The sequence below is a fragment of the Ranitomeya imitator genome, chromosome 4, assembly GCF_032444005.1.
Source record: "Ranitomeya imitator isolate aRanImi1 chromosome 4, aRanImi1.pri, whole genome shotgun sequence".
In the NCBI taxonomy this organism is placed as follows: Eukaryota; Metazoa; Chordata; class Amphibia; order Anura; family Dendrobatidae; genus Ranitomeya; species Ranitomeya imitator.
In genome coordinates, this window is record NC_091285.1 from 3,112,438 (window position 1) to 3,140,159 (window position 27,722).

Here is a 27,722-nt window from a genome sequence, read left to right on the forward strand (position 1 = left end):
TTCAGCCCCTTTGCTCAGACACTCATATGTAAGTCCCATGCTGTCCATTTTCTTGTGATCCTCCTTGAGATGGTTCTACTTTTTCATTGGAGTCCAGCTGTGTGTAATTAAACTGATAGGACGTGATTTGGAAAGGCGCACACCTGTCTATATAAGACCTCACAGCTCACAGTGCATGTCAGACCAAAGGAGAATCATGAGGCCAAAGGAACCGGCCAAGGAGCTCAGAGACAGAATTGTGGCAAGGCACAGATCTGGCCAAGCTTACAACAGAATTTCTGCAGCACTCAAGGTTCCCAAAAGCACAGTGGCCTCCATAATCCTTAATTGGAAGAAGTTGGGGACCTCCAGAAGTCTTCCTAGACCTGGCCGTCCAGCCAAACTGAGCAATCGTGGGAGAAGAGCCTTGGTGAGAGAGGAAAAGAAGAACCCCAAGATCACTGTGTTAGGGGTTGAGTTCCTGCCTCTGCACAGGGGGAATCTCGAGCCACCTCCGCTGCAGTCTCCCATTCTTCTCCAGCCGTGGTGGAGCCTGCTCAGCGGAGACGTCGGTCCCAGCGTCTGGCTCAGCCTAATACTGTGCGGATGGTTTTTTGCTGCTTTCCCAGGCTTAGCCATTGTAGCCAGTACTGGTCAGCGGCGAGCAGACGTCTCTGGGACTAAGTCCTGCTTTTTCCCTTCTGAGCATGCCCAAGGTAAGACCTCTCATTGGCGGTCAGGGGTCACATGCTCAGGTACTGCTGCAGCTCTCATTGGTCCTCTAGGAAGGTCCTGAAGTTGCTCAAGTACTGTAGCAGCTTCCATTGGTCCTCTAGGAAGGTCCTGAAGCTGTTGCAGCTATAAAAGGTTCGCATGGCCACACGGCCATGCGCTAGTATCACTTCATGTTATGAGCTTGCTATTTGTGGTCATGCCTGTATGATTTTATTCATGGACCCGGCTGAAATAAGCTCTTAGAATACCGGCACCTCCGGTGAGGAGTTTGTATGTATGTATTCAGGGCTGGCTCATAGACTCTAGAATTCCGGTTCCACCGGAGAGGAGTGTTTGTGTCCTTCTCTGTGTGCGTGACCACTGACTGCCATCAACTCAGCAGTTAACGGTGTTCCCCTGTGATGCTAACAGGGCACAGCGTGTTCTTTGCAGTGCGACTCAGTGAAGTAACTGAGTTTACTTATATCTCCATATAGTGCCACCATCTTCTAGCAGCAGGTTCTCTCCTGCACGGTGGACCCCGGGCTGCGAACACACCAATTATAACATCTATATTAACTCGGTGCATTCCGCCAGTCCTTACACACTGTGGCTGAGCTCCAGAGATGCATTAGGGAGATAGGTAACTTTGTGGAACTTTCTCCTATCACTGCAGCCCTCCACCAGTCAGGCATTTATGGCAGAGTGGCCCGATGGAAGCCTCACCTCAGTGCAAGACATGAAAGCCGCATAGAGTTTGCTAAAAAACACATGAAGGACTCCCAGACAATCAGAAATAAGATTCTCTGGTCTGATGAGATGAAGATAGACCTTTATGGTGATAATTCTAAGCGGTATGTGTGGAGAAAACCAGGTACTGCTCATCACCTGCCCAATACAATCCCCACAGTGAAGCATGGTGGAGGCAGCATCATGCTATGGGGGTGTTCTTCAGCTGTAGGGACAGGACGACTGGTTGTCATTGAAGGAAACATGAATGCTGCCAATTACAGAGATATCCTGGATGAAAACCTCTTCCAGAGTGCTCTGGACCTCAGACTTGGCTGAAGGTTCACCTTCCAACAAGACAATGACCCTAAGCACACAGCTAAAATAACAAAGGAGCGGCTTCAGAACAACTGTGTGACCATTCCTGACCGGCCCAGCCAGAGCCCTGACCTAAACCCAATGGAGCATCTCTGGAGAGACTTGAAAATGGCGTCCACCAACGATCACCATCCAACCTGATGGAACTGGAGAGGATCTGCGAGGAAGAATGGCCGAGGATCCCCAAATCCTGGTGTGAAAGACCTGTTGTATCATTCCCAAGAAGACTCCTAGCTGTACGAGCTCAAAAGGTGATTCTCCTCAATCCTAAGCGACGGGGCTGAAGACTTATGACCATGGGAGATTTCAGTTTTTCTTTTTAAATAAATTTGCAAAAATGTCTACATTTCTGTTTTTTCAGTCAAGATGGGGTGCAGAGTGAACATTAATGAGAAAAAATGAACTTTATAGAATATAATAAATGGCTGCAATGAATCAAAGAGTGAAAAATTTACAAGGGTCCGAATACTTTCTGTACCCACTCTACGTTATCACCCCTGTACATGTCAGCGACAATTAGAAGAATGTGAAGTTTGGATGGATCCCTGAGTAGAGGGGCTCGGGGCAGGACGAGTTAATCATTGCTATACCTGATTACAACAGCTGTGGGGCAGTTCATCCTGGAGTAGACACTGCATGGAGCCAGCACAGCCGCACAGGTAAGGCATTGCCCTTACTTATATTACTGGAAACATTTGGAGCCTCTATAACCTGGGGGTTTCAGGGGTGGCCCACAGAGGTGGAGGGCACCGGCCTATTATAAGCTTTGCCCTGACCTTAGAAAGTGATGAGCACCATGGCTTACAATTATTGGGCGGATGTTTTGGGTGGGCTCTATACTGAGGGGCTCCAGTACTGTTCCAGCAAGTTTTAGCAGGGCCACTCCAGTATGTGGACACAGGGAGAGAAATTATAATGGCACACCTAAGAGCAGGAGAGAAGTGGGCGCTCCGGAGCCTGTAGGTCTACTCTGCACAATCCGAGAAGTCCTACACTCACGGAAGGTGTAAGCCCAGATCTTCATTATATCACATTGATCCACCTGAACAGTTCAGCCCGGGCTTCCCACCCAGTGTCTCTACTCTGTAGGTCTACTCTGCACAATCCGAAAAGTCCTACACTCACGGAAGGTGTAAGCCTAGATCTTCATTATATCACATTGATCCACCTGAACAGTTCAGCCCGGGTTTCCCACCCAGTGTCTCTACTCTGTAGGCCTACTCTGCACAATCCGAAAAGTCCTACACTCACGGAAGGTGTAAGCCTAGATCTTCATTATATCACATTGATCCACCTGAACAGTTCAGCCCGGGTTTCCCACCCAGTGTCTCTACTCTGTAGGCCTACTCTGCACAATCCGAAAAGTCCTACACTCACGGAAGGTGTAAGCCTAGATCTTCATTATATCACATTGATCCACCTGAACAGTTCAGCCCGGGCTTCCCACCCAGTGTCTCTACTCTGTGGGGCTACTCTGCACAATCCGAGAAGTCCTACACTCATGGAAGGTATAAGCCCAGATCTTCACTATATCACATTGATCCACCTGAACAGTTCAGCCCGGGCTTCCCACCCAATGTCTCTACTCTGTAGGGCTACTCTAACTATGGAGAAAGGAAATTTGTGCACGTTTTACTTAACTGATTTATGTCCACCTCTCCACCTTTATTCTACACAGACCTTACCTCTACTTTTGGGCTATGCTTTCATTGCCACAGAATCGTACCCTGACAGTTTATCACCACAGCTCTCTTTCTTCTGGATTATCAGATACTCACAAAAGCTACAGAGGAATGCACACAGTGAGATAAACTGCAGCTGATACAGGGTAAATAGGGGAATAGACAGAGGACTTTTAGAGGAAAGGCCTCATACAAATGATGTGGACTAGAAAGATGGTATCTTCAGAAGATAACGCTCTATCTCCAAATCTTACATTTCACCCAAAGAATATTCAGTGTGGTACAAAATGTCTATTTTCAAGGATTCCTCAGTCCTAGCGCTTCACCCTGAAATGTGTCCTCAGGCCTAGGGATGTGTCCTCAATCATCTAACTTCACCCATAGATATGTCCTCAGTGCTCGCAAGTCATCCTGGGATGTGACCTCTGTCCTAGCGCTTCACCTCAGGATATGTCATTAGACCTCACATTTCACCATGGGATATGTCCCCAGTCGTAATGCTTCACCCTGGGATGTGTCCTCAGTCCTTACACTTAAAGGGAACCTGTCACCCCCAAAATCGCGGGTGAGGTAAGCCCACCGGCATCAGGAGCTTATCTCCAGCATTCTGTAATGCATTCTGTAATGCTGTAGATAAGCCCCCGATGTATCCTAAAAGATGAGAAAAAGACGTTAGATTATACTCACCCAGGGGCGGTCCCGCTGTTGGTCCAGGTCCGGCGCCTCCCATCTTCATTCCATGACGTCCTCTTCTGGTCTTCAGGCTGCAGCTCCAGTGCAGGCGTACAATGTCTGCCCTATTAAGGGCAGAGCAAAGTACTGCAGTGCGCAGGCGCCGGGAAAGGTCAGAGAGGCCCAGCGCCTGCGCACTGCAGTACTTTGCTCTGCCCTCAACAGGACAAAGTACACCTGCACTGGAGCTGCAGCATGAAGACCAGAAGAGGACGTCATCTGATGAAGATGGGAGGCGCCGGACCCGGACCAACAGCGGGACCGCCCCTGGGTGAGTATAATCTTTTTCTCATCATTTAGGATACATCGGGGGCTTATCTAAAGCATTCCAGAATGCTGTAGATAAGCCCCCGATGCCGGTGGGCTTACCTCACCTGCGATTTTGGGGGTGAAAGGTTCCCTTTAATCCTTGGATATGCTCTCAAACTTCCCTCCCCCTGGATGTGTCCCCAGTCCTATTGCTTCACCCCAGTACATGTCCTCAGTCTCAGTGCTTCATCACTGGATGTATCCTCAGTTCTTAGCTTCATCTAAGGCTACTTTCACATTTCTGTCGGTAGCCGCCCGTCACAAAGCGTAGGCGCGACGTACCGAAGGAAGATTGTTCTTTCACATTTCAGTCTGTATTCTGGGTGAGGAAAGAGAGTGAGTGCGAGATTTCCTACTGGGCAGGTGCGGTCTGAAACACTGGATACTACGTACAGAAAAACGTTCCCTTGAACGAAACGTGTGTCCATCCGTCGCAATACGTCGCTAATACAAGTCTATGGGAAAATGCAGGATCCTGCATTTTCAAAAATCGACGTATTGCGACGGCAGAGGAAAGACGGAAGTATGAAAGTGGCATAAGGAAATATCCTCCATTCTATCGCTTCACCCCGGGATGTGTTCTGCTTTATACCTGGATATATCCTCAGTCTTAGTGCCTCATCACGGGATGTGTCCTCATTCCTAGCGCTTCACCCTGGGATGTGTTCTCAGTTCTATGCTGAGATATGTCCTTAGCCCTAGCACTTCATCACGGGATGTGTCTTAGTCTTCACGCTTCACCCCAGGATGTCTTCTCACTCGTCATGCTTAATCCTGGGAAATGTCCTGACTCCTAAGGCTTCATCCTGGAATATATTGTTAGCCTTCACACTTCATTCCAGTATATGTCCTCAATCATCACCATTGGATGATGCCCCAGGATGTGTCCTCAGCGCTCTGCTGTATTCCAGGATATGTCCTCTGTCCTAGCTCTTCTCTCGGGATCTGTCCTCACGCTTCATTCCGGGATGTGTTCTAAGTCGTCATGCTTAATCCTAGGATATGTCCTCACGCTTCTGCCTGGTATCTGTTCTCAGTTCTTGTACTTCATCCCAGGATATGTCATTACGCTTCACCTGGGATATGTCATCAGTCCTCACACTTTGCCCCAGTGTATGTCCTCAGTCCTAGCACTTCTCCCTGGGATATGTCCTAAGTTTTCTGCTTCATTCCGGGATTTGTCATCAGTCCTAGCGTTTGTCCCGGGATATGTCCTCAATAGAGTGGAGCAAATTTGTTTGGATTCGGTTGCAGAATCTGAATTTGCCATATTCATGCCATATTGGTACCCTATTCATGCCGAATTTATGTTTAATGATCGGTTTGGAACATATTTGGTAATTTCTACTCCCATTGACTCTAATGACATTCGTCTGTGTTTGAATATTTCAAAAACAATATTCGCTGCCGATCGTATTTGGACCCAAATCCGAACAAATTCGCTCAACTCTAGTCCTCTGTCCCAATGCTTCACCACGGGATGAGTCCTTAACTGTCACATTTCACTCTTGGATATGTCCTCACTCTTAACCCTGGAATGTGTCTTCAGGCTTCGCCCTGGGATGTGTCCTCAGTCCTCTGCTTCATCCTGGCATATGTCCTCCGACCTGATGCTTTGTTTCGGGATGTGTCCTCAGTATTTATCATGGGATGTGTCCTCATTTGTTTTGCTTCACTCTGGAATGTATCCTCACTCTTCATCCTGGCATATGACCTCAGTCCTACTGCTTCTCCTGGGTGTGTCCTCAGTCCTGCCGCTTCATCACAGGATGTGTCTTCAATAGTCACTCTTTACTCTGGGATGTGTCCTCACTCTTCACCTAGGGATGTGTCCTCACGATTGACCCCGGGATGTGTCCTCAGTCCTCTTCTTCATCCTGGCATATATCCTCAGTTCTAGAACTTCTCCTGGGTGTGTCCTCAGTCCTGATGCTTCTTCACGGGATGTGTCCTCACACTTCATCCTGGGATATATCCTCAATCCTAGCGCTTCTCTCTGGGATATGTTCTCAGTCCTTATCATCTTTGCCTCGGGATACGTCCTCAGTGCTGATTAATTGTGGGATATGTCCTCAGTCCTTGTGCTGCTCTCTAGGATATGTCCTCAATACTCAACCCAGGATGTGTCCTCAGTTTTAATGCTTAGCCCTGGGATGTGTCCTCAGTGCTCTGCTTCATTCCGGTAAGTCCCCAGTCCTAGCTCTTCTCTGAGGATGTGTCCTCACACTTCGCGCTTAATCCCACAATATGTCCTCAGTCCTAGTATTTCACCCCAGGATATATCCTCACGCTTCACCCCGGAATATATCCTCAGTCCTCACTCTTCACCCTGGATATGCCCTCAGTTCTCAAGCTTTGCCCCAGTGTATGTCCTCAGTCCCTGCGCTTCTCATTGGGATACGTCTCAGTCCTCTCCTTCATTCCGGTATATATCCTCAGTCCTAGAGCTTCTCCCAGTATGTGTCCTCAGTCCTGAAGTTTCTTCACAAGATGTGTCCTTACAATTCATAACGGGATGTGTCCTCAATTGTAACGCTTCACTCTTGGATGTGTCCTCACTCTTCACCCCGGGATGCGTCCTCAGGCATCACGCTTCGCCCAGGGATGCATCTTCAATCCTTCATCCTGGCATATGCCCTCAGTCCTAACGCTTCTCTCGGGTTGTGTCCTCAGTCCTGACGCTTCTTTAAGGGATATGTCCTCACAATTCATCACGGGACGTGTCCTCAATTGTCCTGCTTTACTGTGGGATATGTCCTCACCCTTCACCCTGGGATATGTCCTCAGTCCTTATGCGTTTCACTGAGATGTGTCCTCTGCTTTATCCTGGTATATTACCTCAGTCCTAGCGCTTCTCCTGGGTGTGTCCTCAGTCCTAGCGCTTCTCCTGGGTGTGTCCTCAGTCCTAGCGCTTCTCCTGGGTGTGTCCTCAGTCCTGATGCTTCACCCTGGGATGTACCCTCACGCTTCGCCTCGGATGTGTCCTCAGTCCTGACTCTTCATCACAGGATGTGTCTTCAAATATCACGCTTCACTGTGGGATGTGTCCTCACACTTCACCCCGGAATATGTCCAAAGCCCTTTGCTTCATCCTGGCATATGTCCTCAGTCCTAGCGCTTCTCCGTAGTATATCCTCAGTACTGACGCTTCACCCCGAGATGTGTCCTTAGTCTTCATGTTTTGCTTTGGGATGTATCCTCAGTCCTCTTCTTCATCCCGGGATATGTCCTCAATCCTAGCAGTTCTCCTGGGATGTATCCTCATCCTGACGCTTCATCACGAGATGTGTCCTCACAAATCCTCATGGGATGTGCCTTCAAATGTCACGCTTCACTGTGGGATGTATCTTTAGTCATAGCGCTTCTCCACAGAATGTGCTGTCAGGCTTCACCCTTGGGTGTGTTCTCAGTTGTCACGCTTCACCTCAGGACGTCCTCAATCCTCCCTCTTCACCCTGGGATGTATCCTCAGTCCTAGCACTCCTCCCTAGGATGTGTCCTGAGACCTCAAGCTTCATCACCGCATGTGTCCTCATACTTCACCCTGTGATGTTTCCTCAGGCCTCACATTTCAACACTGGATGTATCCACTCCTCATACTTCATCCTGGGATGTGTACGCAGTCCTAGGGCTTCACCTAGGGATTGAAGTCAGTTTTTATGCATCATCCTGAAATATCTTGTGATGCCTTACATTTTATCCCAGGAGAACTCTTTAATCCTCCACAGATTATTTATTCTGCACTAATTGGTGGTTGAAGTTACTATGACCTTCCATTCCACATGGAATAAGATGCCCCATACAGACCTCCATATAGATTAGATAACGGTTATCTCTCCCAACTTCACCATTAACAAAAATGCTCATTTGAGTTCTACTATATTCTCTGTGAGAGACCTGCTGCCACATTTCTGTCTCTGTCCTCTTCTTCCAATCTCCTCTGTCCTCCTCTTCCAATCTCCTCTGTTCTCCACCTTCCTTCAGACTCCTCTGTTATTCGACTTTCTCCAAACTCCTTTGTCCCTTTGTTCCTCCAGACTCCTCTGCCCTACTTCCTCCACCAGACTCCTCTGTCCTCCTCTTCCACCAGACACCTCTCTTCCTCCAAACTTCGTCTGTCCTCCCCTGTGCTTTTTCCTCCATACCCCTGTTCCCCTCCTTCCTCCTTTGTCCTGTTACTCTCTCTAGAATATTCTGTCTTCCTCTGTCTCCTGACTCCTCTGTCCTCCTTCCACACTTCTGTGTCTTCCTTCTGACTCCTCATCCTCTTTTTCCCCCAGACTCCAATGTCCTTCTGCTCCTCCCCCAGACTCCTCTGTCCTCCCAATTCCTCCAGACTCCTCCGTTCTCCTACTTCCTCCAGATTTCTCTGGATCGCCCCGTCAGGGCAGCGGAGTACTCAGTTCACTTGGGGGATGTCACGGTGGCTGACCCGGTCCGTGGTCCTGGGATGTCTGTATTAAAGGGAAAGGTCTTTAAAGGGGAAATGTTCGTGACGCCACCTGTGGTGTTCGGTCAGGGTGACCGACGCTGCTTTAAGGGGTCCACTGGGGTGATGTTATTGCAGCTAGATGGTATACCTTCCCACAGGTGAATTGTAACCCCAAGGCTTCCCAGTGTGTAGATTGTGGATGATATAAGGTGCAGTTAAGAACGAGGACACAAGGTTGCAGTCTCTTTACCTTTACTGAGGACTTCGGCATCCACAGTCCAGGGCACCAGACTACAGGGCAGGCAGAGTCCGGCCGGTTTGGAGGCAAATCCAGAGTCCCCTTGTCCAGGTAGAAATCAGTAGCCTTCCTCTAGCGCCGTGGTCTTGTAGTCCCTTACTGCTGAGCTTCTCATAAGGTCCTCACAGATGTTGTAGATGTTATGTCTCTCTCTGTGCCCCGGATAGGATAGGACAAACCCGTATGACCGGTGGCTTGAGGTGGTTTATAGGGACTTTATCATGCCCCAGCCTCTAAGGGGTGTCACCTTGCCTCCTGGGTGTAGGGCGGACAGGTAACGTGAGATTAGAGCAAATATATATAGGGGCTGCTGCAGATCCACAGGTCTTCACCGACCAGAGAAAATAATGTCTTCAAAGGGAGATTTGTAGTTAAAGTTCTGCGCTGCCGCTAAGATGAATTTCAGGAGAGTATAGTTGATTCACAGTGGTTTTATTCTACGCGTTTCAGGGGTCTCATGCCCCCTTCATCAGGAAATACCACAGAGAATATACAGGCATCACAGGTATAAATAGTTTTGCCAGATTACAAAAAAAATGGGCACCAACAGGTCAGATGACTGAATAGGAAAAAAAAAAAAAAAGAAGAAACGATCTCTACTTAAATGGAGAACGGTAAGGCATTCGCTTCTGAACTGGAATAACTCCTTTTCTTGCAGGTTCTTGTCCATTTAAGTAGAGATCGGTTTTTTTTTAGTTTTTTTTATTATTATTTCCTCCTAAATGCTGCAAACTTGGACCTATTGTCTAGCAATATATAAGAAATCATTGTATTTTTTTCATTATATATACCGCTCTAATAATTTGAATTGTTAATTGTGTGTTATTATTGAACTTTGACACTGAGTCATCTGACCTGTTGGGACTCTTGAGCAAGGCATAAAGGGTCGTTGCTCCCTCGGTGTTCCGGCTACCGGGATCCTGCGCCTCAGAAGGAGGCAGCCTGTGTAGGGCTGGTCCCCTTCTGGTATCCACTCCTTTGCTATGACTTCTTTTCACCCTCTCTGCAAAACAGTTCTCCTTCTGCGTCTCTTTCTAGGAGCTGCAGCTCTCAGGGCATGCACAGCTCCGTGTCCTTCTGTCTCGATCTCTGACAGGATCCCACCCCTTTCAGGGACCAACTATCTGAGCGAAGTTCAGCCAGCAACTCTCTAACTTTCCCTACAGGCAACCAGTTTTACCAATGTGGGGAGTGACCTAATAAATAGGAGCAGAGCTCCCCCTGGTGGCCTGGAGTGTGAAATGTGTTGCATGTTTGTGATACCTGGATGCAGTTGTCCTTCTTTGCCTCCAAACCTAATATCACTCTCCCCTAGAGGAAAATGACATTACTGCAACGACCAGGACCCTGGGGCGCTGCATCTCCATCTTCTTCTTTCACCAGACTCCTTCCTCCTTTTACTTGCTCCAGACTCCTCTGTCCGTCTAATACTCCCCTAGAGTCCTCTGTCCTCCTACTTCCTCCAGACTCCTGTGTTCTCCTACTTCCTCCAGGCTTCTCCTTCTTCTTCTTTCTCCAGACTCCTCCGTCCTTCTACTTGCTCCAGACTCCTCTTTCTCCAGACTCCTCTGTCCTCTTCTTCCTCCATACTCCTCTGTCCTCCTCCTCCTCCAGATTCCTCTGTTTTAGTTCCTTAAAACTTCTTTGTCCTCTTTTTCCTCCAGTCTCCTCCATCATCCTCTTCCTCCAGAATCCTCTGTCCTTTTCTTCCTCCATACTACTCTGTCATCTTCTTCATCCAGACTCCTCTGTTCTCCTTACTCCTCTGTCCTCCCTCCACACTTCAGTCTTCCTTCAGACTCCTCCTTCTTCTTCTGTCCCCAGATTCCAATGTCCCTTTACTCCTCCCCCACACTCATCTGTCCTCTTCTCCCCCAAACTCCACTGTCCTTCTACTGCTCTCCAGAATCCTCCATCCTCCTGCTTCCTTCTCTTTCTCCAGACTCCTCCTTGCTTCTACTTGCTCCACACTCCTCTGTCTCTCTACTCCTCCCCCAGACTTCTCTGTCCTCCTACTTCCTCCAGACTCCTCCGTTCTCCCACTTGCTCCAGACTTTTACATCCTCCTTTTTCTGCAGACTCCTCTGTCCTTCTACTTGCTTCAGACTCCTCTGTCCTCTTCTTCCTCTAGTCTCCTCTGTCCTCCTCTTCCTCCAGACTCCTCTGTCCTAGTTCCTCAATACTCCTTTGTCCTCTACTTCCTCTTCCTCCAGTCTCCTCCATCATCCTCTTCCTCCAGAATACTCAATCCACTTCCTCCAGACTCCTCTGTCCTCCTCTTCCTCCAGACTCCTGTGTCCTCTTCTTCCTCCAGACTCCTCTGTCCTCCTCTTCCTCCAGACTCTTTTGTCCTTATCTTCTGCCAGACTTCTGTCCTCTTCTTCCTCCAGACTCCTCTGTCCTCATTTTCCTCCAGACTCCTGTGTCCTCTTCTTCCTCCAGACTCCTCTGTCCTCCTCTTCCTCCAGACTCTTTTGTTCTTATCTTCTGCCAGACTTCTCTGTCCTCTTCTTCCTCCAGATTCCTCTGTCCTTGTTTTCCTCCAGACTCCTGTGTCTTCTTCTTCCTCCTTACTCCTCTGTCCTCCTCTTCCTCCAGACTCCTCTGTCCTAGTTCCTCAATACTCCTTTGTCCTCTACTTCCTCTTCCTCCAGTCTCCTCCATCATCCTCTTCCTCCAGAATACTCAATCCTCTTCCTCCAGACTCCTCTGTCCTCCTCTTCCTCCAGACTCTTTTGTCCTTATCTTCTGCCAGACTTCTCTGTCCTCTTCTTCCTCCAGATTCCTCTGTCCTCGTTTTCCTCCAGACTCCTGTGTCTTCTTCTTCCTCCTTACTCCTCTGTTTTCCTCTTCCTCCAGACTCCTCTGTCCTAGTTCCTCAATACTCATTTGTCCTCTACTTCCTCTTCCTCCAGTCTCCTCCATCATCCTCTTCCTCCAGAATACTCAATCCTCTTCCTCCAGACTCCTCTGTCCTCCTCTTCCTCCAGACTCTTTTGTCCTTATCTTCTGCCAGACTTCTCTGTCCTCTTCTTCCTCCAGACTCCTCTGTCCTCGTTTTCCTCCAGACTCCTGTGTCTTCTTCTTCCTCCTTACTCCTCTGTCTTCCTCTTCCTCCAGACTCCTCTGTCCTAGTTCCTCAATACTCCTTTGTCCTCTACTTCCTCTTCCTCCAGTCTCCTCCATCATCCTCTTCCTCCAGAATACTCAATCCTCTTCCTCCAGACTCCTCTGTCCTCCTCTTCCTCCAGACTCTTTTGTCCTTATCTTCTGCCAGACTTCTCTGTCCTCTTCTTCCTCCAGACTCCTCTGTCCTCGTTTTCCTCCAGACTCCTGTGTCTTCTTCTTCCTCCTTACTCCTCTGTCTTCCTCTTCCTCCAGACTCCTCTGTCCTAGTTCCTCAATACTCCTTTGTCCTCTACTTCCTCTTCCTCCAGTCTCCTCCATCATCCTCTTCCTCCAGAATACTCAATCCTCTTCCTCCAGACTCCTCTGTCCTCCTCTTCCTCCAGACTCTTTTGTCCTTATCTTCTGCCAGACTTCTCTGTCCTCTTCTTCCTCCAGATTCCTCTGTCCTCGTTTTCCTCCAGACTCCTGTGTCTTCTTCTTCCTCCTTACTCCTCTGTCCTCCTCTTCCTCCAGACTCCTCTGTCCTAGTTCCTCAATACTCCTTTGTCCTCTACTTCCTCTTCCTCCAGTCTCCTCCATCATCCTCTTCCTCCAGAATACTCAATCCTCTTCCTCCAGACTCCTCTGTCCTCCTCTTCCTCCAGACTCTTTTGTCCTTATCTTCTGCCAGACTTCTCTGTCCTCTTTTTCCTCCAGATTCCTCTGTCCTCGTTTTCCTCCAGACTCCTGAGTCTTCTTCTTCCTCCTTACTCCTCTGTCTTCCTCTTCCTCCAGACTCCTCTGTCCTAGTTCCTCAATACTCCTTTGCCCTCTACTTCCTCTTCCTCCAGTCTCCTCCATCATCCTCTTCCTCCAGAATACTCAATCCTCTTCCTCCAGACTCCTCTGTCCTCCTCTTCCTCCAGACTCTTTTGTCCTTATCTTCTGCCAGACTTCTCTGTCTGCTTCTTCCTCCAGACTCCTCTGTCCTTGTTTTCCTCCAGACTCCTGTGTCTTCTTCTTCCTCCTTACTCCTCTGTCTTCCGCTTCCTCCAGACTCCTCTGTCCTTTTTCCTCAATACTCCTTTGTCCTCTACTTCCTCTTCCTCCAGTCTCCTCCATCATCCTCTTCCTCCAGAATACTCAATCCTCTTCCTCCAGACTCCTCTGTCCTCCTCTTCCTCCAGACTCTTTTGTCCTTATCTTCTGCCAGACTTCTCTGTCCTCCTCTTCCTCCAGACTCCTCTGTCCTTATTTTCCTCCAGACTCCTGTGTCTTCTTCTTCCTCCACACTCCTCTGTCCTCCTCTTCCTCCAGACTCCTCTGTCCTCCTCTTCCTCCAAACTCCCCTGTGTGCCTCTTCCTCTAGACTACTCTGCCCTAATTCCTCAAGTCTTCTCTGTCCTCTTCTTCCTGCAGTCTCCTTCATCATCCTCTTCCTCCAGCACCCTCAATCCTTTCCCTCCAGACTCCTCTGTCCTTTTTTCCATACTCTTCTGTCCTGAATTTAGTCTAATGTGTATGAAAACGTTAAATAATTCACTCTGACTCCACAGCGTGATATGCTGAACGAAGCTGTGTCATGAGGACATTTTTTGATACATGTAATTTATTATGCTTTGCTTTTATATCGCCATGATATTCTGCAGCCACTTTATAATCACTGTCCCCATAGGGGCTCACAATCTAATTACCTTATCACAATGTCTATATGGTTGCATCTTTCTGTTACTATGTGACTGAGTTCTGAGGGAGGTGAAGAGGTGAAGCTAAATCGAAAAAGGTGAATGGGGCACGGGGTGATAACTATTTTCACTGTAAAAAAATGATTGAGTTGGAAACCTTTGTATGTCCATGGAATATAAACCTTTGTCGGATTGGTCTGATTTCCCAGGCACTTCTCCTTCCCCTCCATGTAATAAAAAAACACAGAGACAACTTATATGCAGGAAGAACAGTGTCAAAGAGACGAAAGATTGCACAGATCTAGCCGCTATGAATGACAGAGAGCAGGCACCACTGCCAGGGATCACCTAAAGCATGCTACTGAACAACATGGCATATAAACAAAGAAAGAAAAGGCGTAGCATGCAGACAAGAGGGATCACCACCAAAAGTATATATCAAAAAGTATACATTTTTATTAAACCAACCGCTGTTATCAATTTGTCCGTGAACAACACTCCACTGCCTCCAATCGACAGGACAATTACGAAATTGTCTGACAAGTGATGGACAAGTCCACAGCTGTTTTCACTACTAGGCTGGTTATTAGGAAACTCACTGTGCACATATGGTATATACGCCTCCGATTCCAACACTATCTGTGCCACTATCTGGTCGCTGAGGCAGAAGCTTTGACACTCAGAGCGAAAAAAGTCTATTTGGGGATTAATCGTATTAACCTGGGTAGTGCATTCCAAAGAATTGGCGAAGCACGTGAAAAGTCTTGGAGACGGGAGTGGGAGGTTCTGATTATTGAGGATGCTAACCCTAAGGTCATTAGCAGAATGGAGAGCACGGGTAGGCTGGTAGACTGAGACCAGGGAGGAGATGTAGGGTGGTGCTGAGCCATGGGGAGCACGGGTAGGGTGGTAGGCAGAGACCAGAGAGGATATGTAGGGTGGTGCTGAGCCATGGAGAGCACGGGTAGGCTGGTAGACTGAGACCAGGGAGGAGATGTAGGGTGGTGCTGAGCCATGGGGAGCACGGGTAGGGTGGTAGGCAGAGACCAGAGAGGATATGTAGGGTGCTGCTGAGCCATGGAGAGCACGGGTAGGCTGGTAGACTGAGACCAGGGAGGAGATGTAGGGTGGTGCTGAGCCATGGGGAGCACGGGTAGGGTGGTAGGCAGAGACCAGAGAGGATATGTAGGGTGGTGCTGAGCCATGGAGGGCACGGGTAGGGTGGTAGACTGAGACCAGGGAGGAGATGTAGGGTGGTGCTGAGCCATGGGGAGCACGGGTAGGGTGGTAGACTGAGACCAGGGAGGAGATGTAGGGTGGTGCTGAGCCATGGAGGGCACGGGTAGGGTGGTAGGCAGAGACCAGAGAGGATATGTAGGGTGGTGCTGAGCCATGGAGGGCACGGGTAGGGTGGTAGACTGAGACCAGGGAGGAGATGTAGGGTGGTGCTGAGCCATGGAGAACACAGGTAGGGTGGTAGGCAGAGACCAGGGAGAAGATGTAGGGTGGTGCTGAGCCATGGAGGGCACGGGTAGGGTGGTAGGCAGAGTCCAGGGAGGAGATGTAGGGTGGTGCTGAGCCATGGAGAGCACGGGTAGGGTGGTAGACTGAGACCAGGGAGGAGATGTAGGGTAGTGCTGAGCCATGGAGAGCACGGGTAGGGTGGTAGACTGGGACCAGGGAGGAGATGTAGGGTGGTGCTGAGCCATGGAGAGCACGGGTAGGGTGGTAGACTGAGACCAGGGAGGAGATGTAGGGTGGTGCTGAGCCATGGGGAGCACGGGTAGGGTGGTAGACTGAGACCAGGGAGGAGATGTAGGGTGGTGCTGAGCCATGGGGAGCACGGGTAGGGTGGTAGACTGAGACCAGGGAGGAGATGTAGGGTGGTGCTGAGCCATGGAGGGCACGGGTAGGGTGGTAGGCAGAGACCAGAGAGGATATGTAGGGTGGTGCTGAGCCATGGAGGGCACGGGTAGGGTGGTAGACTGAGACCAGGGAGGAGATGTAGGGTGGTGCTGAGCCATGGAGAACACGGGTAGGGTGGTAGGCAGAGACAAGGGAGAAGATGTAGGGTGGTGCTGAGCCATGGAGGGCACGGGTAGGGTGGTAGGCAGAGACCAGGGAGGAGATGTAGGGTGGTGCTGAGCCATGGAGAGCACGGGTAGGGTGGTAGACTGAGACCAGGGAGGAGATGTAGGGTAGTGCTGAGCCATGGAGAGCACGGGTAGGGTGGTAGACTGGGACCAGGGAGGAGATGTAGGGTGGTGCTGAGCCATGGAGAGCACGGGTAGGGTGGTAGACTGAGACCAGGGAGGAGATGTAGGGTGCTGCTGAGCCATGGAGAGCACGGGTTGGGTGGTAGACTGGGACCAGGGAGGAGATGTAGGGCGGTGCTGAGCCATGGAGAGCATGGGTAGGGTGGTACTGAGACCAGAGAGGAGATGTAGGGTGGCGCTGAGCCATGGAGAGCACGGGTAGGGTGGTAGGCTGAGACCAGGGAGGAGATGTAGGGTGCTGCTGAGCCATGGAGAGCATGGGTAGGGTGGTAGGCTGAGACCAGAGAGGAGATGTACGGTGGAGCTGAGCGATGGAGAGCACGGGTAGGGTGGTAGACTGGGACCAGGGAGGAAATGTAGGGTGGTGCTGAGCCATGGAGAGCACGGGTAGGGTGGTAGACTGAGACCAGAGAGGAGATGTAGGGCGGTGCTGAGCCATGGAGAGCACAGGTAGGGTGGTAGACTGAGACCAGGGAGGAGATGTAGGGTGGTGCTGAGCCATGGAGGGCACGGGTAGGGTGGTAGGCAGAGACCAGAGAGGATATGTAGGGTGGTGCTGAGCCATGGAGGGCACGGGTAGGGTGGTAGGCAGAGACCAGGGAGGAGATGTAGGGTGGTGCTGAGCCATGGAGGGCACGGGTAGGGTGGTAGGCAGAGACCAGGGAGGAGATGTAGGGTGGTGCTGAGCCATGGAGAGCACGGGTAGGGTGGTAGACTGAGACCAGGGAGGAGATGTAGGGTAGTGCTGAGCCATGGAGAGCACGGGTAGGGTGGTAGACTGGGACCAGGGAGGAGATGTAGGGTGGTGCTGAGCCATGGAGAGCACGGGTAGGGTGGTAGACTGGGACCAGGGAGGAGATGTAGGGCGGTGCTGAGCCATGGAGAGCATGGGTAGGGTGGTACTGAGACCAGAGAGGAGATGTAGGGTGGCGCTGAGCCATGGAGAGCACGGGTAGGGTAGTAGGCTGAGACCAGGGAGGAGATGTAGGGTGCTGCTGAGCCATGGAGAGCATGGGTAGGGTGGTAGGCTGAGACCAGAGAGGAGATGTACGGTGGAGCTGAGCGATGGAGAGCACGGGTAGGGTGGTAGACTGGGACCAGGGAGGAAATGTAGGGTGGTGCTGAGCCATGGAGAGCACGGGTAGGGTGGTAGACTGAGACCAGAGAGGAGATGTAGGGCGGTGCTGAGCCATGGAGAGCACAGGTAGGGTGGTAGACTGAGACCAGGGAGGAGATGTAGGGTGGTGCTGAGCCATGGAGTGCTTTGTGGATGAGAGTAGTAGTTTTGTACTGGATTCTTGAGTGGATGGGTAACCAGTGTAATGACTGGCACAAGGTAGAGGCATCGGTGTAACGACTGGTGAGGAATATGATACTGGCAGCGGCATTCAGGACAGATTGGAGCGGGGAGAGTTTGGTAAGAGGGAGGCCGATTATTAGAGAGTTACAACAGTCCAGACGAGAATGAATAAGAGAAACAGTAAGGCTATGTGCACACGTTGCGGATTTTGCTGCGGATCCGCAGCGTTTTTGCAGCTGCGGATCCGCAGCAGTTTCTCATGAGTTTACAGTACAATGTAAACTTATGGGAAACCAAAAACGCTGTGCCCATGCTGCGGAAAAAGCCGTGCGGAAATGCAGCGGTTTATTTTCCGCAGCATGTCAATTCTTTGTGCGAAATCCGCAGCGGTTTTCCATCTGCTCCAATAGAAAACTGCAGATGGAAAACCGCAGCAGAATTTGCATTAAAAACTGCGATAAATCCGCAGTAAAAACCGCAGTGGTTTTGCACTGCGGATTTATCAAATCCGCTGCGGAAAAATCCGCAATGGAATCCGCAACGTGTGCACATAGCCTAAGAGTTTTTGCAGAGTCGAAAGTAAGAAAAGGGCGAATTCTAGAAATGTTTTTGAGATGCAGGTAAGAAGAGCGAGCCAGTGATCGAATGTGGGGGGTGAATGAAAGGTCAGAATCAAGGATGACCCCAAGGCAGCGGGCATGTTGCTTTGGAGTAATGGTGGAACCGCACACGGAGATGGCAATGTCAGGCAAAGGTAGGTTAGTAGAGGGAGAGAACACGAGGAGTTCAGTTTTTGACAGGTTCAGTTTCAGATAGCGGGAGGACATGATGTTAGAGACAGCGGTAAGACAATCACTGGTGTTTTCTAAAAAGGTCGGCGTGATATCAGGAGAAGAGGTGTATAATTTGGTGTCGTCAGCATAGAGATGGTACTGGAAACCAAATCTATTAATTGTTTGTCCAATAGGGGCAGTATACAACGAGAAGAGTAGGGGGCCTAGGACTGATCCTTGAGGAACCCCAACAGTAAGGGGAAGGTGAGAGGAGGAACCAGCAAAACATACAGTGAAGGATCGGTCAGAGAGATAGGAGGAGAACCAGGAGAGAACGGTGTCCTTGAGGCCGATGGAGCGGAGCATAGTGAGGAGGAGCTGATGATCCACAGAATGCTGCGGAGAGATTCAAGAGAATTAGCATGGAGTAGTGACCATTAGATTTAGCTGTTAGTAGGTCATTAGAGACTTTAGTGAGGGCAGTTTCAGTAGAGTGTAAAGAGCGGAAACCAGATTGAAGAGGGTCAAGAAGAGAGTTATCTGAGAGATAGCGGGTAAGACGGGAGTGGACCAGGCGCTCGAGGAGTTTAGAGATGAAGGGAAGATTAGAGACAGGTCTATAGTTAGCGGCACAGTTTTGGTCGAGGGATGGATGTATGATGGCATGCTTAAATGAGGAGGGAAAAATACCAGAAGAGAGAGAGACATAGAATATTTTTGTTTGGTGAGAGGTGACAGCCGGGGAAAGGGACTGGAGGAGATGGGCGAGCGAGAAGATGCAAGGAGCCTGATTACTTCATCTTCTGTGACTGGTTCAAAGTCAGAGAGTGAAATAGATGCAGTGGGAGAGGGAGGACAGTGCATGGTATGAGGGGATTGGGAGATAATTTCCTGTCTGATATGGTCATTTTTTATTTTGAAGTAATTGGCCAGATCGTCAACGCGGAGATCCTTGGTTGGGGCCTGTGCTCTTGGGTTGAGTAGAGAATGAAAAATTTTTCAAAGAGACATCTAGGGTTATTGGACAGGGAGGTGATGAGAGTGTTGAAATAGGTTTGTTTGGAGAGGTGAAGGGCAGAGTTGTATGCTTTTAGCATGAACTTATAATGGATGAAATCTTCGGGTAGATTAGATTTTCTCCACAGGCGTTCGGCGCACCTGGAGCACCGCTGTAGGAAACGTGTTTGCAGCGTGTGCCACGGTTGTCGCCGTCTGTGCCGAGTTGTTCTATGTATAGGAGGTGCAATTTCATCCAGGGCACTTTGCAGGGTTTCATTGTAATGCTTCAGAGCAGAATCAGGACATGAGATGGAGGAGATTGGGGCCAATGAGGACTGCAAGTTCTTCATAAGTTTCTGGGTGTTAATGGCCTGTATGTTTCTATAAGTGTGGAAAGTGGGGGTGACCTGAGCGGGATGGCAGTTCTTGATAGAGAATGAAAGAAGGTTGTGGTCAGAGATTGGGAGAGGGGAGTTTGTGAAATCGTCCGCTGAGCAAAGCTGGGAGAAGACCAAGTCGAGGGAGTTTCCATCTTCATGAGTTGGAGAGTTAGTATGCTGCAAGAGGCCGAAAGAGGAGGTTAGAGATAAAAGGTGAGAAGCAGATGGGGAGAGGGGAGAGGCAATGGGGATGTTGAAATCACCCATGATGAGGGTGGGGGTGTCACAGGATCGAAAGTGTGGAAGCCAGGTGGAAAACTGATCCAGGAACTGATGGGAGGGGCCTGGAAGACGATACACCACCGCCACTTGCATGGAGAAGGGGATGTAGAGTCTGAGAGCATGGACCTCAAAAGAAGGGAAGATAAGTGAGGGTAGTTGGGGGATAACCTGAAAGGTACATTTGGGTGAAAGGAGCAGACCAACCACTCCACCTGCTCTGTCAGCCTCACAGGTTCCTGGATCCCTCTTCTCCTCAGAGGTATCCCCCAAACAGTTCTCACTGACCCCGGTAAGTATCACTCACAGCTGTCAGACCGTCCACTCTGGAGGTATCTCACAGACCTCCTTCCTCTGGCTCAGACTAGCCAGCAATGCTTCCCAGGCTGTGCGATGTCCACCAAGCAGGTTTTGGTCTGTAGCCACACACGCAGGAACACTTGTCCTTCACTGCACACAGACCACTCTGTAGTGTCCAGCGTGGACATATGGAAATCTGTCCACACTGACAGACTCCCAAACACTCATTTTTGGTGACTCAGAACAGGTCTGGTCAGTGATGTGGCTATTTTTTTTTTTTTTTAATTGTAGAATCCCCAACTTCTACGATATCGTCACCCCTGGAGGTCTCAGGCAGGAGATATTACTGCATGTTTTCTACCAACAGACAGGAAACATGGCATATATATCGTCATCCCTCCTGCCGATATTAATTTGGAAGTGTTACCGTAACCGCCCAGTGATGGAAGACAATGTGTTAAATATCCAAGAGATAAAGTATGAAAGGCAGCACTCACCAGTTTCCTCTGTGATTTAAAACTTCTTTATTTTCACTAATCTGTCCGTCCATCTCGCGCTATAGCGGTGTGTGAGGGGAGACATGCGGGGAGGCAGGAGGACCACGACCGTTTTGCGCTCAGGTAGCTCTTCAATGGGTCCAAGATAAAATCATGTGTGATCACTTCCTCTTGTAGGAGGTGAAACACAGACATTAACATACATTTACATATGCATCAACTCGGATGCAACATTACTTACAAAAAAATTAACGTCAAATTTTTCATTTAAGCTTAAGGGGCCCTGTGCTTTGGCATTTAGGATCCATTTTCCCCCTCTGACTAATCATGAATTATTATGACCCTCTCCTTGTAGTTGACATTTTCTAATCCTGAAAATCCCAATAAGTGTCGTTGGGCATTATGGCATTGCTGCACGTGTCCTACTAGATTATGTTTATGTGGCAGGGGGTTTTATTTCTCTGGTAGAAACGTATCGTGTGTTTGGGTGTCTCCTAACGTTTTGCTTTTTCTGTATGAAAATCAGGGTTTGTGTAATGCTCTATCCTGTAGGTCTGAATCACTTTCTATGAGATGTCAGGTTTTTTTGAAAGCGATTTGTATTAAGTTTCTATTCGCATTATGTTTAAAACTAAAAATTATTTTTTTTATTGATTACACTGGTCAACGCATTTTTTCTGGCAAAAGGTTTTAAAACATATTTTAAGTCAATTTTGGCTGCCGATTACGAATATAAACTCCGTTTTTGGCCATCACATCAGGATTTCGAGAGATTTTCTATTTTTGATGAAAATTACTTCTTAATGTTTTATGATAAAAACACGATTTTCGATACTACATTTTGTATATTTTTAATCAAGGAATAACAAAGATTACAAAGTCTATGTACAGCAAATCACATATACTTACAGAATTAACCTACAGAATATAAACACATATATATGGCGCACAGATGATGGACACATGGCCGTTATGTGAACTTTCTTTTCTCGGCTGATCTGTGATGTGCGGCTTCTGGGTTGTCTCTCATCGAGCTCCAGCAATAGTCGCCATCATATGTGAGTCCCACCGGCCCTGATACCGTTCTTTCATTGTTTTAATGTCCTGATGAGAACGTTCCCCTTGTTCCTCGCTCACATCCCCGAGGTTCTCTGTAAATAGTGACTCTCGATCCTCATTCTCCATCCCAGATTTCGCAGACTCGTTAGTAGATCTTCCACAATCTCTTCATAGTTCTCGGCTTTCTTATTCCACATTACACAATCCATTCCAAGCTCTTTCTTCTGTCTCATTCATTGATGTGATCACATTTGGGTCTCTCATAAGTCTTCTTATTTCAGGTCCATCCAATATTCCAGCCTTTTTCTTCTCTTCACTAAGACCAGGAAGAGTTGAACATATATAGATAAAGCATCCTCCACTGTGATTGAGAGCTCTGACGAACTGCTTCATCCATCCAAGCTTTATGTGTACGGGAGGAAAGACAATGTCCTTCCTATAGAGGATCATGGATGACATTCTTATCGCCAGAGGCCAAACTCTGTCGCTGAGGCCGTTCAGTGTTCACCCAATGCTCTGCTGTAGCTCTACTGTCCCAGTAGCCCAGAAAACAAGGGCGTTATCATAACAAATGGGAATTCTGCATGTTCAAAGAAAGCAAAGATATTCTCACATTTATTGGGAGACTAAATGAAAACTACATTTACCTTAGTGAACCGTATAAACCGGCACTTTTCATACACTACTTATATTTATCATGGAATTCATCAAAATGGGCTATATACCTATAGAGCAAAAACGTGATGTGATAGAGAAATTATAAGATCGGATTTGAATTCAGCGCCCTCAAATTAGTCTAAAACTGTTCTTAAAGTCCATGCCAGAAATTTATTTTTTTTGTAGACCAGTGTTATCAGATTGTTTAGAGTCATTAACTTTTTTGAGTTTTTGTCTTTGTTTTTTAATTAATTCCTCTTGTGATTTTTGATATGCCTTATTTTGTGCTTTCTTTAAAAGAGAAGGAGGGTATCCGCGTTTTAATAATCTATCAATTAATTGTTCTGCTTGTTTTAGAAAATGTTCATTTTTGTTGTTCTTCTTCTGGGATATTGGCTGCATGGTTTGGTTTTTTCGTGTGCTGCGGATGTGCACTGCTGAAGTGTTACAGCATATTAGTTGCTGTGCTTTTTCTGATGTTTTTGTGCTGATAATTCCTTGAACTGTGTGGATTTTGACATCTAAAAATTCCAATGAATCTTTCCTGCCCAGTGATGTAAGTCAAGGTGTAACGCTCGACACTTCATCACAACTCTACAAATGTGACTTTCAGAAGTGTCGGACCCCAGGGGTTCATAAAATAATATCCATAACCTGAATGGGAGCTCACATCAGTCTGTGTGCAGCGCTGTGCAGTTAGGGATCCAAGGGCCATAAATCTGTCACCTCCTGTATTCCTAGGCCGCTGGGGGCTGGGATTTGTGTCTGTGATCTATCAGATGACCAACTTTAATTATCTGCTTGTAAGATACAGGAAATATATATATCTCTGTGATTCTTCAGAATTTCTTTTAGACTTTTCCTGATGAAGAGACCTGTGTAGTCTCGAAGCTGCAATTTGTTCCCATCTTTTCAGTTCGCCATTAAAAGGTATCAACCACTGAGGACCCTCAATTCTAAATATATTTCTGCTTATAAGAGGGAGAGGAAGGGGGTCTCAGCCACAGTTAAGGGTCACAAAATCAGACTTTGCTCCATTCAATCCATACTGCAATGTTAATATGAGAACTCCATAGATGTTACCATTATTCCAATAACACCTCCCCTTTTAGAGATGACATGGGAGACGATCTCCTCAGCATCCACCCAAAGGGACGCCCATCACCATTGCCAAGTTTGCTACCCTTCTTGTGTTTACCACTGTCACCGGCCACCCGATGCGGCTACCTGAGAGGGTTGTGGTCAGTCACTATGGTGAAGTTGTGCCCGTATAGGAAGGGCTGTAGCTTCCGCAGGGCCCACACTATGGCGAGACACTTCTCCTCCACAGAGGCGTAGGCCACTTCCTGGGGTAAGAGCTTGCGGCCGAGGAGCTTCACCAGATTCTCTTCCCCCGTTTATCTGGCTGAGCACGGCACCCAGACCAAATGCATTGGCATCTGTATGAACTACAAAACATTGATTGAAGTCCGGGGATTGTAGAACTGGGGAACTGGCAAGGGCGGCTTTCAGTGATGGCATTTAGCCTCCTGCAGTCCACACAGAACCGAGTTGTTGGGTCCTTTTTTTAGGAACAGGACTGTTGTGAATCCTGTTGTCGGGCTCCCTCCTGTGGTCATGAATGGTACTTCGGCTGGTTCTGTCCATGGACTTCCTCTGGTGGGTGTTTCTGAGTTTCCTTCCACAGGTGACGAGGTTAATTCGTTAGCTGCTGCTCTATTTAACACCACTTAGATCTTTGCTCCATGCCACGTGTCAATGTTCCAGTATTGGTCTAGTTCGCTCCTGGATCGTTCTTGTGGCCTGTCTTCCCAGCAGAAGCTAAGTTCCAGCTTGTATTTCTTTGGTTTGCTATTTTTCTGTCCAGCTTGCTATTTTTATTGTTGTCTTGCTTGCTGGAAGCTCTGGGACGCAGAGGGAGCGCCTCCGCACCTTGAGTCGGTGCGGAGGGTCTTTTTTGCGCCCTCTGCGTGGTCTTTTTGTAGGTTTTTGTGCTGACCGCAAAGTAACCTTTCCTATCCTCGGTCTGTTCAGTAAGTCGGGCCTCACTTTGCTAAATCTATTTCATCTCTGTGTTTGTATTTTCATCTTTACTCACAGTCATTATATGTGGGGGCTGCCTTTTCCTTTGGGGTATTTCTCTGAGGCAAGGTAGGCTTTATTTTTCTATCTTCAGGGCTAGCTAGTTCCTTAGGCTGTGCCGAGTTGCATAGGGAGCATTAGGAGCAATCCACGGCTATTTCTAGTGTGTTTGATAGGATTAGGGATTGCGGTCAGCAGAGTTCCCTCGTCCCAGAGCTCGTCCTTTATTATCAGTAACTATCAGGTCGTTCCGTGTGCTCTTAACCACCAGGTCCATTATTGTCCTGACTACCAGGTCATAACACAGGACATCAGGCAAGGTCCACTCACTTTTGGATCGCCCCCAGGCATAGCCTTTCGTCTATCTCCCTTTTGATGTACTTTTGCACCTCTAGGGAGACACGGTATGCAGGTTGGTGGACTGCGGGGGGAAACTCCCTTTCTCTACCTGGTGGATGGCTAGCTGCGTCTTCCCTGGTACACCAATGAAGATGGTCAGGCAATAGTGTAGCTTCTTGGGGGCAGATGGACGGTAACCCTGGGCTCTTCGCTCTGAGGGGACCACTCGGAGCTATGTTACTGTTGACTCTGTTATACTCTTCAGCAGAGCCGGGAGACTCTACCTCCCGCCACAGTCACCTGGCCGCTATAGGGCCCATGCTGGTACCGGACTCCTGCCCGTCATCACAACTTCAACTGTATTGCCTGGATGATGATACAGTTGAAACCAATGATGAGAGTGGAAGCATCACGTTCCCTCTCCCATCATTACCCCTCTGCGTCTGACGTCACTGACGCAGACACTGACAGCGGGCGCAATGACGTTATTACTTGGTACCCAGTGGAGATGTGCGGGCGCTCGGAGCAGCAGGGGAACGAGGAGGAGAGGTGAGAATTGAATTCATTTCTTTTAATGGGGAGTGTGTTATACTATATAGAGTCTGACTATGGGGAGTGCATTATACAATATAGAGTCTGCCTATGGGGAGTGCATTATACAATATAGAGTCTGCCTATGGAGAGTGCATTATACTATATAGAATATGCCTATGGGGAGTGCATTATACTATATAGAGTATGCCTATGGGGAGTGCATTATACAATATAGAGTCTGACTATGGGGAGTGCATTATACAATATAGTCTACCTATGGGGAGTGCATTATACAATATAGAGTCTGCCTATGGGGGATGTATTATACAATATAGAGTCTGACTATGGGGAGTGCATTATACAATATAGAGTCTGCCTATGGAGAGTGCATTATACTATATAGAATATGCCTATGGGGAGTGCATTATACTATATAGAGTATGCCTATGGGGAGTGCATTATACAATATAGAGTCTGCCTATGGGGAGTGTATTATACTATATAGAGTCTGCCTATGGGGAGTGCATTATACTATATAGAGTCTGCCTATGGGGAGTGCATTATACTATATAGAGTCTGCCTATGGGGAGTGCATTATACTATATAGAGTCTGTCTATGGGGAGTGCATTATACAATATAGAGTCTGCCTTTGGGGAATGCATTATACTATATATAGTATACCTATGGGGAGTGCATTATACTATATAGAGTCTGCGTATGGGGAGTGCATTATACTATATAGAGTCTGCCTATGGGGAGTGCATTATACTATATAAAGTCTGCCTATGGAGAGTGCATTATACTATATAGAATATGCCTATGGGGAGTGCATTATACTATATAGAGTATGCCTATGGGGAATGCATTATACAATATAGTCTGCCTATGGGGGGTGTATTATACTATATAGAGTCTGCCTATGGGGAGTGCATTATACTATATAGAGTCTGCCTATGGGGAGTGCATTATACAATATAGAGTCTGCCTATGGGGGGTGTATTATACTATATAGAGTCTGCCTATGGGGAGTGCATTATACTATATAGAGTCTGCCTATGGGGAGTGCATTATACTATATAGAGTCTGCCTATGGGGAGTGCATTATACAATATAGAGTCTGTCTATGGGGAGTGCATTATACAATATAGAGTCTGCCTATGGGGGGTGTATTATACTATATAGAGTCTGCCTATGGGGGTGTATTATACTATATAGAGTCTGCCTATGGGGGGTGTATTATACTATATAGAGTCTGCCTATGGGGAGTGCATTATACTATATAGAGTCTGACTGTGGGGAGTGCATTATACTATATGGAGACCTATGGGGACTGCATTATACTATATAGAGTCTGACTGTGGGGAGTGCATTATACTATATGGAGACCTATGGGGAGTGCATTATACTATATAGAGTCTGCCTATGGGGAGTGCATTATACTATATAGAGTCTGCCTATGGGTGTGCATTATACAATAGAGTCTGCCTATGGGGAGTGCATTATACTATATAGAGTTTGCCTATGGGGAGTGCATTATACTATATAGAGTCTGACTGTGGGGAGTGCATTATACTATATAGAGTCTGCCTATGGGGAGTGCATTATACTATATAGAGTCTGCCTATGCGGAGTGCATTATACTAAATAGAGTCTGACTATGGGGAGTGCATTATACTATATAGAGTCTGCCTATGGGGAGTGCATTATACTATATAGAGTCTGCCTATGCGGAATGCATTATACTAAATAGAGTCTGACTGTGGGGAGTGCATTATACTATATAGAGTTTGCCAATGGTGAGTAAATTATACTATATAGAGTATGTGTGGGCCTCCTCCACAAATAAAAAACACCAAAAAGTGTGTTGGCTGCCTCATCCTTCTCCTATATCGCCATGTCCACATCCTCCTGCAATTGGACCTGTTCCTCGTGGTTCAAGATTCTTATTTTATATTTCTGCTCTGCTTATCGTAGGGACAGGACGCAGCGGTAGTGTGCGTAATTTTACACAAACAGTATCTACGTGTACTCTGCACCCGCCTCTGTGATAGTACTGAGCATACCCAAAACTATTGAGAGTCTACAACTGATTCGGGGGAGTGATGTGTAAACATATTTTTCTACTCTTAAGCAACCATGTCTGTGATAGTACTGTGCCAAAAGGCGCCTGTGTGTATTCCTGACCCCCGGGAGTAGTTTG

At 48.0% G+C, this 27,722-nt stretch overlaps 1 protein-coding gene across 4 annotated transcripts in view; it reads left to right on the forward strand.

The window, feature by feature from the left end:
• The window catches only part of LOC138674932 (solute carrier organic anion transporter family member 1B3-like), a 78,178-nt gene that overhangs the window by 7,912 nt on the left and 42,544 nt on the right, over nucleotides 1–27,722 (forward strand). The window contains exon 1 of one of the 4 annotated variants that reach the window (XM_069762767.1): nucleotides 2,424–2,459. The exons of 2 other annotated variants lie outside the window; for them this stretch is intronic. The gene's annotated coding sequence lies outside the window, so the exon portion shown is untranslated. Of the gene's footprint in view, nucleotides 1–2,423; nucleotides 2,460–27,722 lie in introns of those variants that run through there. One more of the 4 variants, XM_069762769.1, reaches the window with a different exon arrangement.